The sequence below is a fragment of the Rousettus aegyptiacus genome, unplaced genomic scaffold (genome assembly GCF_014176215.1).
Source record: "Rousettus aegyptiacus isolate mRouAeg1 unplaced genomic scaffold, mRouAeg1.p scaffold_m13_p_3, whole genome shotgun sequence".
NCBI classification, from domain to species: domain Eukaryota; kingdom Metazoa; phylum Chordata; class Mammalia; order Chiroptera; family Pteropodidae; genus Rousettus; species Rousettus aegyptiacus.
In genome coordinates this window covers 137,116,190-137,127,333 of record NW_023416306.1, presented here as the reverse complement: position 1 = coordinate 137,127,333, position 11,144 = coordinate 137,116,190, and the positions used below count along the sequence as shown (strand labels likewise).

The 11,144-nt window shown below is 39.9% G+C and overlaps 1 long non-coding RNA gene across 1 annotated transcript; it reads left to right on the top strand.

The window, feature by feature from the left end:
* The first annotated feature begins 7,497 nt into the window (after positions 1 to 7,497).
* On the top strand, positions 7,498 to 10,033 carry LOC107498132. The gene is made up of 2 exons (XR_001593947.2): positions 7,498 to 8,078; positions 9,551 to 10,033. It is a non-coding gene; the product is annotated as an uncharacterized LOC107498132 (long non-coding RNA).
* The last annotated feature ends 1,111 nt before the right edge of the window (positions 10,034 to 11,144 follow it).

The window sequence follows — 11,144 nt, the reverse complement described above, 5'->3', positions numbered from 1 at the left end:
AAGAGCAATAGAAGAAAAAGAAAGCTATTCTTCACTTGCATTTCTGGGTAAACTTTAAAGAGACAAATTTATAAGCCAGAAACACTTTTCACATTCCCTCCTGCACTCTCTAGTTTTTTGCCACCTCACAGCTGTCCCAGAGCTTCTCATATGTCAAATCCTCCAACTCTTCCTCTAATCTCTTTACAATATTGTTCCTTTCTCTCTCCTCTCCCCTTGCCATGCCAAGTCAAGTTTGATTGACTTGCCTTCTCTGGCTAAGCCCTTCTTACTTTTCAGTCCATGTCTCAGTTTCAGTCTTCTCTATCTTTCTTTTTTCTATTGTATCAGAAAGGACCCACAAACTGTACCAGCAATAGCACCCCTTGAGTGCATGTGTGGGCTGCGATGAAGAGAGAAGAGTGCAATGGGAATGAGGTAAATTCATATATTAACAAATCTTATCCACTCGTATATATTGATGATACATTTAATGGCCTGCTTAATTGTTGTGCCAAATAGGAATTAAGAATAAATGAATCATTGAGCTATTATTTTATCACAGAAAAAAAAGAGAAAGAAAGAAATTCCGAGCATTTCTTGGAACAACTAAAGGAAATAGAAGTCTTTCTAAAGACTTCTTCAAAAAGAGGCATAATCATGATCGGACCTGTGTGTCACAGGATCATTCCCTCCCCTCAGACATCTGAGCAATCCTCCAGCTTGTAGGAGCCAAGAAGACTGAATCATATTTGGTTTAAAGAGAGTCAGGAGGTAGGGTGGACAGAACTAATATTTCTTAAGAGACAGTTGCTGACCCTCACAAATGAAAAATGTCAGTCTCTGTCTCATAGCTCAGAATAAAAAGCTAGTAAGTCAAGGGCTTTGCAGAGTGATGGCCAGCTCTTCCTCTGGGGAGAGTAAACTTTTAGAAGCAAGAATTCTCTTTTTCCTTTGCCCTGGGCCGGGTTAATTAGAGGATGAAGTAGAATAATGTGAAACTCTCCCCGATTCTTCTCTGATATTACCTAAAATGTCACCAAAAGTGAACTTGTTTGGATTGTTAACCTGAATGTATGTATGTGTGTGTTACAGACATAAAGCCTTGGGAGGTTGTCAGTGATGAATGAGTTCAAGAAGGCTGCTTTCGTAACACCTCATGAGAAAACAAATACTGTTGATGTGAAGGAGAAGAGGCTGGGCCCAGAGCCTAAGGGTAGATAGAAGTTGGGAGGACTGAAGAAGGGCTAATCATAAAGCCTGAGGTCTTATTGATGATGGCACTGGGTATGTATGGACACAAGGCAGGATTTGGGGAAGGAGTCAGAACCAGAACTGGAAATAGGTAAGAAAGAGCCATAGAAGTATGGATGTGGAACCAGACAGCTGTGCCCAGGGGGAGTTAAGCCAACTTAAGTAGGAACAAAGGCTAGACACTACCTGAGTGGAGACTGCCTGCCAAGTGTCTGAAGTTCTGGTCTTCTCATAAGCAGAAAATGTTCCAAACCCCTCAGTAGCAGAAGGTGACGCTGGACTGTCAACTAGGGTAATGAAAGGGTTTAAACCAAATGCATTATTACCATAAAAATGGAAATGGTAATTCTGTGAAATGCAACTTATCCTCCTTAAGAAGTCCTGAAGATCCATACAGAATAATCAAGGACAACGGGAAACGAGTAACGAGATCAAGAAGAGGGAGACAGCAAAAAAGTACGACAGAGGTTAGAGAACATTGTGCACAAGCAAAGCCTTGGAAAAACAACCCTTTGAAAAGAATGTCAGAATTAAAGAACACAGAGCAGTGAAGTTAATATCACAGGAATAAATCATTTTGAAGTGTCTTGAGAGAAAAGCCACAGAATAATAACTCCAATAATTTGTAGGCATGGCAGAAAGAGAAGACTTTATTTTCCTGTGCCAAATATGTCGACCAGACAGGGTGATCTATTTTGATAGTAAGTACGTTGGCAAAAGGCTGGAGAATAAAAGATATTTGGAGGCATTCTGTCTTTGTGTTTTTGTTGATTTTAATTCTCTAGAGCATTCATAGATTTGCTTATGACCTTGGTGTCTCCAGCTCTATTTCTCTCCTAAGTTTTCAAGTTCTCACTTTGACCTTTCCTGTAATACAATTTCAGAAACAGAACCGCATGAACTGAGGAGGAAACTGTGATGTTAAATGTTGGATGATGAACCTGTCTCTTATACTAGTGTCCACTTGAGTCTCATAACTAGATGGAGTGTTCCCTGAGGGCAAGGGCTGTACCTTTTATCTCTGTATATTCAGTGCTTGGTATATTGTGTGTGCTCAATATGTGTTTATTAACCTTAAGTGAATCTAAACAATTAGGTCCCATGGGAGAAAGTTCTGAGTAATACTGGCCACTTTGAAAATACGAGAAGATACATTTTACAAAATTCTAAGAGAATGAGCAAACAAACCACCAAGGCTCCTTAAAATATTACCGAAAATTGTTCCTAGGAATCAGAAAATGAGAAGAGGATGTAGTGAGGAGGAAAATGTGATATTAATGTTGAAAAAGATAAGACCCTGAACTTATTAACTAAGTAATAATATTAGACCAGCAGGAAAAATCTGTTGTTTACTTAGATGATAACGAAGCACCACTACATGTAGAAAGCTCTTATCTAGTTTCGTCAATTGATTGCTCTTCTTGGAAATCAGTAAACTTGGAAGGTACCTTTTCAGTAATATAAAACATTTGATATAACCTCCTATGGAATGTTAAAAAAATGATTTCAGTTACTTTAGTAAGAAGTTGTTCAACACTCTTTAAGTGTTACTTGCATGATTACGCAGGGAAATTTCAATAGAGAATAATTGTGTGGCGTATTAGTAAATTTGGAAATCTCAAATTATTGAGATTTGATTTGGCAAACATAATCAATAAATAAAATCTTAACAAATTACTATTTTTACTTGTACAGCTTTCTAAAAGAAAATGGCTAGGTTAGATATATCCTTCCCTCCTCCACAAATCACCTCTTGCTTATCCTGGTTATAGCCATTATCACACTGTATTGTCCTTGTGTGGTTCTCTTTATCTATCTTCCACCAAAAGTGGAATTCTAAAATACAGGTAATGTCTTACTCAGTGCTATACTTCTAGTACCTCCTGTCACGCTCAGTGCATAGCATCTAGTAGGTGTGCAATAAATATTTTTTGTACATATGAATAGAAGCAAAAGCATGTCAGGTGAAGTACAGAGATGAATTCTAGGAGGAAGAATATAAGCCAAAAATCTGTAGGCTTATTTGTAATATATATATATGTGTGTGTGTGTGTATATACACACACACACACACGCACACATATATAGTAATATACATTACTATATATGTGTGTATATATATATACACACACTATATATGTGCATATATATATACACACTATATCTATATACATTACTATATATGTGTGTGTATATATATACATATATATATTACATATATAGTACCTTGTTAATAAGCATTGTCATTATCTATACGCTGTCATTTATGGCTTTTTCAAATGAAAAGAGTGGTTTACTTGCTCAAGATCAGTTATTTTCATTGATTCCTTCCCAGCTCAAAATACTGAAATTCACCCAGACCACAGAAAGTTATTTGTATGCTCTTAAAATATTTATGTACATTCATCCTAACTCTTCGCCTCAAATGTTTGCATCTAGAAAGTAGAGCTGTACTAACTGAAAACTAATAGCATAAATATGACTTTAAAAATCACCAATACACTATAAACACATTCAGTGCTTTGCTATAAGAGTGAAAAACTACATTACTTGCACCCTAACTTAAGGATTACATGCATCAATAGTTATGTCTGAAGAAGGTGACAGCAATCACCTCAAATAATACAGTCAAGAAGGAAAAAAGTTGTACATGCCATAGCTAAAGGGACCCCAGTAGAGAAAAATAAGATTTCAAGGAAGAAATGAAAGTGTTCAGAATAAATGAATTTCCTTAGTCATTAGCAAGACATACTCCCATTTTGTTCTGTACAAACAGTCTAAGGAAATCCTTCAAAGAACACTCCCCCATTTATGACAATCATCTGATGGGAAAATAAAAATACCTTTCTATCCCTAAATTTCTAGGAAGATAACTGTGTGCTTATCTTGATTAGCTGGGCCTTGATGGTACATAGTAAGCACTCACTAAATCTTTATTAAATGAATGAACCTTATAAGAATAATAGAAACTCGCTGTCCATATTTATGTGTAAATAATGAGGTTTAGTATTAATAAAAGATAAAAGCTGCTATTCTAGTGTTAACGGTGAAATTAGGCACAGCTTGTTGCCAAAAGGAGATACAATGAAGACTTAAGTGTAGATCTCATGTGGACCGATCGAGAATGTACAAGTGGCACCAAGTCATGTCTTTTCACCCACTTTGACGATCAGCTTGTCTTCTCCACTCCAAGGTAACCTGCTTCGTAACATAAGAGAGTTTCTCCAACTTCGTATCTGGAAAGGTGTTAATTTATAATATACCCTCTAGGGCTGATAGAGGAGGAAACCATCCTTCTACCCACTATAGATTGGGTGCAGACGTTTCTGAGGCTGCATTCTTCTGATTGGCTGGGATAAAACACCATGAACATGAGATCCACAGTGAGCCAGGAGCAATGTTTTCTCCTTGTGACGTGTTCTCTTTTGACTGTCGGTAACCAGAAGCCAGTAATCTCTTTAGTCTCATAGGTGCCACAAAAGGACAAGAAATTTTCATAGCTACCCTTGAAAGATTTTAGGAATAAACAGAAGAGAGGAAATAAAGAGGAAGATTAGGAGGCAGAGGTTTATTTTTCTTTTGAGAGCCATTTTTTTAAATAGGACCTCTGAGAACTCAACTGAGAGCCAAATAAACAAAAGACAATTCAATTTAGTTTTAAGAGGAATAAATATGAAAACTTGATTTTAAAATTAAGGGAAAACAACACCAATGCCAACACCTCAAAGAAATAGTAAAAGAGAATAAAAGAAGATGAAGAGGGAGAGCGGACCAAGAGGGAACCGTGTTGCTTGCAAAGCTCCAAGAGGCAAATTCTAGTTCACTGAGTAGTAGCACTCTCATTGCGGGGAGGGGTAAATAACCTTTTGGTTTAAAAAGAATGGGGATATTACTGGAATTGGTCATTTAAAAGCATTTTTTTTATCTAAAATTGGGTATAATTTATACATTCAAATACACAAGTATTTATTGGAAACTTATTAGGTACCCACTGGAAACAAAATAGACTAAGTCTTTTATCTCATGGAGTTTATATAATAGTGGGAGAATCAAAAATAAAATAGTTAACACATAAATATATAATATGTCAGGAGGCATTAAGTCCTGTGAAGAAAATAGAGTGGAGAGGGTGCATGCAATATTTTAAGTAAGATGGTCAAGAAGGGGTGCCAGTTATTCTGATTTCTGCCCCTCCCTCACCCTTTTAAATTAATTCTCCAGCTCTGTGCTCCAGGTATTTCCAAGATATCCCCCAATTATTCGTGGCTCCTGCTATTCACACCCTTGTGTGGTCTCCTCCCCCCTGCCCCGTTGACTCAGAACTTACCTGTATGACTAATAGAATGAGGCTAAAGTGACAGTGTGATTTTCAAGGCTAGGTCATAACAGGCACTGTAGCTTCCACCTTGGCCTTTTGGGTCACTCATTCTGGGGAAAACCAGGTGCACTCAAGCAGCCCTGTAGAGAGGATCTCTGGTCTTCTGCCCACACCAGCAACAACTCGCCAGCTGTATAACAGCTCCCTTGGAATCAGACCCTCTACGCCACTTAAGCCTTCAAATAACTCACATCTGGAATGCAATTTCATGTGAGACCTGGAGCTGGAAACATCAGGATAAGCTGCTTCCAAATCCCTGACCCACAGACACTGTAAGAGATAACAAATGTTTGTTTGAGGCCCCTGTGTTTTGGTAATTTGTTATGCAACAATAGGTGACTTGTACAGAACCCAATATTACATTACTCCGACTCCGCTGGACTCTGGTTTCCAGCTGTGTTTGGCCAATGTGCAGAAAGTGAGGTCAGTGTGTTTATTCTGCAACATTCTGCTCTGGCCCTGGTTTCTTCCTCGGTCACCAGAGCTCCTTCTGGGCAGCCCCAGAAACCTCCAGGGGTGCAGTGCTCTTCGGGCTCCTACAACACTATTTCTTCCCTTTGGCCCTTCAAGCCTAGATGTGGCATTGAATCTTGCCATTGGTTTCGTTAACCCTGTACACACCTCTATAATGAATCCTTTCGTTTTCCTAAAAATTCTGTGACTTCTATTTCCTACCAAGACTCGGGCTGATATGAAAGGTCTTCTGTAGGAGAGGGCATTTGGAGACCTGAAGAAAGTGAGAGAAGGAAGCTTCTTAATATGTGGGGAAGAGTGTTCCAGCAAGTGCAAAGACCCCCAGATGAGGGAATACTTGGTGTGTTCAAAGAACAGCAAAGAAGGTGAGAGAGGTAGAGTAGAATGCACGACCCGGAAAGTGTTCAGGTGTGAGGATGGAGAGGCAGTCAGGGGCCATATCAGGTGGAGTTTGGTGAGCTGTGGTTGTATTCTGAGAGTCACACACGGCCATGGGGATGGTTGTGAGTGGTCTGAACAGGTACTTTACATGACCTAACTTGCATTGTGAGACCAGGATGTAGGTGGATGTAATGGAAACTCTTAAAATTGAGTCAGGAAGATCTTGTAGAATTTAGAAAGAGGATGATGGCTAAAGCATGATAGATAATAAAGGTGGAGAGAAGAGACTGAATTCAGGATATATTTCGAAACCAGACCTGTAAAAATGTGCTGCTAAAATGAATGTAAGAGAAGTAAGAGTAAGGAAGGTTCTAAAGCAAAGAATGAATGTTGGAGCCATTTGCTGAGATGAACACAAGGAAGGGGAAGGGGGAATTTTGGAGGGAAAAAGAGGTAGAAACCAAGAGTTTGTTCATTTAACCATCAAAAGAGGAAAGAGCAATATTCTGTTGTTTTTTAAAAAAGAAGATGAAAGGATTTTTCTCACTTTACAAAGAAAAGGATCCACATTAATAGAGAAACATTTCTATGTCCTGGCCCACTAGGATATTGTCTTTAGAAGACTTTTAAAATCAAGTAGGACACTCTCAACTTTAGTTACAAATGCGATCAGTTATGGGTCAGTTCTGACTCACCAAAGGTCAGACTAAATAAATTCAGGAGCCAAGTCTGCTCCCGGGGTCCAGGGCCCCTATTGTCTGTTATAAAGCATAATCTGCCTATTGAGTGAGGAATCTAATTATCATGCCTGTGAAAGATAATCTCGCTGGCTAATCTCACATGACTTTCTCTCTCTCTCATTTTTTTAAATTTAAAACATGACAACTTTGAGTTCCAGAAGCAGATGCGGCAGGAAACAAGACTTAACAGACACTTCCGTTTTTCTTAGGACAGCACCCTTTGCCCCACTTCCGCAGTCCTTACCATAAAAGTAGAGCTGTACCCCCACCCAAGCCAAGACACTCACTCTCCTTACACAACACCGGTTACCTGCTTTTCCTCTGAAGACCTAAAGCTTTGGGGCAATTCAGTGTGGAGGCTGTGCTTACAGACTTCCCTCTGTAGACTTGCCAGGGGACCAAGCAGTACCCTATGTGCTCTGAGGGGAGAAGGCAACGCCCTGCACCTTGTTGTTGTGATGTTTGCCACACACTCACTCACATCCTCATCTACAGCACGCTTTGTGATGCCAGTACACAGTTGTCTTGATGCCAAGAGGCATTTTGTTGTTGCCGTTGTTGTATTTATAATGACTTCTGTCTAAATATTCTTTAGGCTTCCAGGAAGGGACACAGCCGACTGTGATAAAATGGACTTCTCCTCCCTTCCCCCCTCTGGTTACCATGGCAACTCTGAATGACTGATTTCCTGGTTGCCATGTAAATGCAGTGGGATCCCAGCCACTGCACCACACAAAGACGTCAGTAAGAGTGGTGAGAAAACAAAAATCATATTTAAAAAGACAAAGAATTTCATCTCAAGCCTTTTCCTAACAGAAAAGTGGAGGAAAGAAACCAACTGTAATTAGAAATGGTGCTCTTCCCAAGACAAGGTAGGAGTGAGTGTGTCTCTCCCCCATTGGAGGGAAGGCTGGAAAAAACAGGGAAATCCCTTGTGTGTAGCTGGAGGAGTTGGCATGGTGACAGGAGGACAGGTGCCATTCTCAGGTGGCTAGAACCCTTCAGTGAACAGCAATGAGTTCCGCTGAGTAGAAATCTGAAAGATTTTATAAGTGAAAGAAGTAAGTTAGATTGAAAACAACCACAAAATATGGGTCTCGTGGACATTTTTTAGAATTACTCTCATTTGTACAGTTTTATAATTTTAGAGTGAAGATTCCAAGTGCTCTAATTCAATATTTGCTTGATGGTGAATTTTTATTCCTACCCAATAATTTTGCAAAAATAACAAAATGCAGGGTTTTTTTTTTATTTTTCTATTTTTGAAATTGATTTGTAATACCCTGATAAAATCCACATGCCAAAAACTTATTAAGCCAGATTTTTGCATGTTTCATAGCCTGGGTGTTACCTGTAAAGAACACCAGCATGTAAAAAAAACATGTAAGATATATTTTGTATCATTCTTTATGGATACAAAAACTAAAATTGTTGATAACTTACCTCCTCAACTTTTCATCATATCTTCGAATTAATTGGCCTAAAATTAACCTGTTATTCCTTTTCCTCCCGAAAAATCTTTCTGCCTTTTGACAAATGCTTCATATCAAGGTTTTAAAAAACCTAATTAGGAAGAATTTCCATAGGTTTGCTGAAAAACTCACATTATTACTTTTTACTATTAATCGTACTATTAATTTTTGAAAGCTGAATCATGAGTTCATTTTGAACACTTATCTTGTGGGAGGTTAGAGCTGCTATGAGCTAAAACATTTCATGTTTTCTAGATGCTACAGAAGTGACCCTGAGAGATAAAACTCCTTGGTACAAAGGGTACTCCAGGGTACTAAGCAGATAGATCCAGGCCTTGTTAACTGCCATTTCTTAATAATCTTTCTGGCATTCAACACTGCCTCATCACAAAAGCCAGCATGTTCCAAATTGGGTCAATAAGTGTCACATGGCATAAAAAGTTGGGGCAGAAAATTCCGAGGTCAAATAATTTTGTAAAATCTTAGGTTGTAGCACGTTAGGTTTATTTACTGCAGAACTCTTCAGAACTTTTGATATTCCAATGTCTATGGTGGGAGGGCGCTCTAGAGAATATGGTTTCCCAAATGTTTCTGGCCCCTGAGCCATGTCTTCACAGAAAACCTCTTAGTTCTTCAGAGCATACTTTGAAGAAACGCTGGGTCAGACTTCTCTAAGATCTACTTATTTTATTTTTGATTAAAAATTATAAAATTTTAAAAAGTGATTTGCTCCATATGATTCTCCTGGGAAGGAACCACCAATGCTTGGGGGATTTTCTTGGGTCTGAGTTTTCTTCTGTGGAGATTTTGGGGCTTCCATCCCACCACACTGACTCTTTATATGACTACCTCCCCCTCGCCCCACCTACCAGCTGTGAAAAACAACAGAGCTGCCAGCAACCTCACCCCTGCTGAAGCCGATGAGAAAAGCGACAAAGGGAACGGACGCCTGCTCCTCCGCCTCCCTCCGCCACTGTGAGTGAGAAGAGGACCGTGCCTGAGGGAGACGCACCCCCTACTCAGCCTAGTCTGGCTGCCCTGGGGAGATGGAGAGAAGTTCGAATCAAACAGAAGATAGTTTATAGGATCAGATTGTTTTAGCAAACAGAAGTGACAGAAGAGCTAAGGGACAGAATGAAATATTGTTCAGGAAGCTCGCTGCACAGAGGGAGAGGAGAGCTGACTGGAACGATTTGGTAGTGGCCGTCTGAAAAATAAAACAGGTCTGTGTCTTTACTTCGACAAGTTTAGTGTCTTCAGTCAATGGTTAAGTAGCTGACCCAGTCACATAAACAACATCGGGGCACAGATGGGGAAAATGAGAAGAGGAAGCACAGGGAGGAGGAGATAGATTTGTTTTGCTGGGGTTACCAGAAGATTCTTTAGAACAGAGGTAGCAGTTGTGATGGCGGCTGAGAGCCAAGTAAGCGAAAGGGGGTTTTTGCAGGCTGACGTAACTGCCTTTCCAGAGGCATGAGGGTGGGACAGAGTATGGCACAGAGGAAGCAAATGGCAGAGTGTGTTGGTGGGGTACTCTGTGGACTGAGGAGGCAGGCTGGGTGGGGGTTGTTTAGGTTGTTCCTTCCATAATATTTCAACCGATGTGGAAAAATAAGGAACCACAGAAGATTTTAGTCAGAAGACTGATATGACCAGATTTGCATTTTGAAGAAATCATTCCTTAAAAATGTGGGGTAGGCTTTGAAAGAGAGTAGGGTGTAAGATGAAAGCAGAGTAGACACAAAATATTTGAGGGGTTTCCATAGCGCCAAATGGTCAAGTGTCTGTCTGGGAGGAGGTAACAGGGGGAGAAGAGCAAGAAAGAGGAGCTGAGGATTCCTCTAGAGAGTAAAGAACCAGAGTAGGCAGCCGTGACTTCATCCATCTATCCATTCAACAATTATTCACACGCATGAATATAAAAGCAACATCTCTTCCCTTTCTTTTCCCTGAAGACCTTCCTGATGATTTATAGTAGTTCGGGTAATTATAACTTAATTGGATTGTTTGTTGGCCTCTTCCACCTTATAATAACATGGGTGGGTCTTTTGCTGCAACATCTCAGTTTGTTACTTTAATGGCAGCAGAGTTCTCCAGAGAAAGATAAATTATTTTCCCCATCTTTAGTTCTAACACATAACTAGGCTCTGTGAAAAAAAAGTGTCACACATGGGCCCTTCTCCTGGCAACACAGGCCAAACTGCCATCTTGTTAAATTAATTTTGGACCCTGAACAAGTTCATGGCTACACTGATGCGACCTGAGGGAACGCCATTCCTGTGCTGAGACAGTGAGTGGCCTGCTTCTCAGGACTTTAGGTGCACAGAGCCCCGTGGCTGCTGCAAAAGAAATTCTGCCTGCCAATCACAGGTTCAGTTACTGACGCTGACAGCTCTAGAGGATGTAGAAAGAAGACACAGTTAACTGCCCTGATGAAAACCTGGGAAAGATGTTTGCTCTCTCACT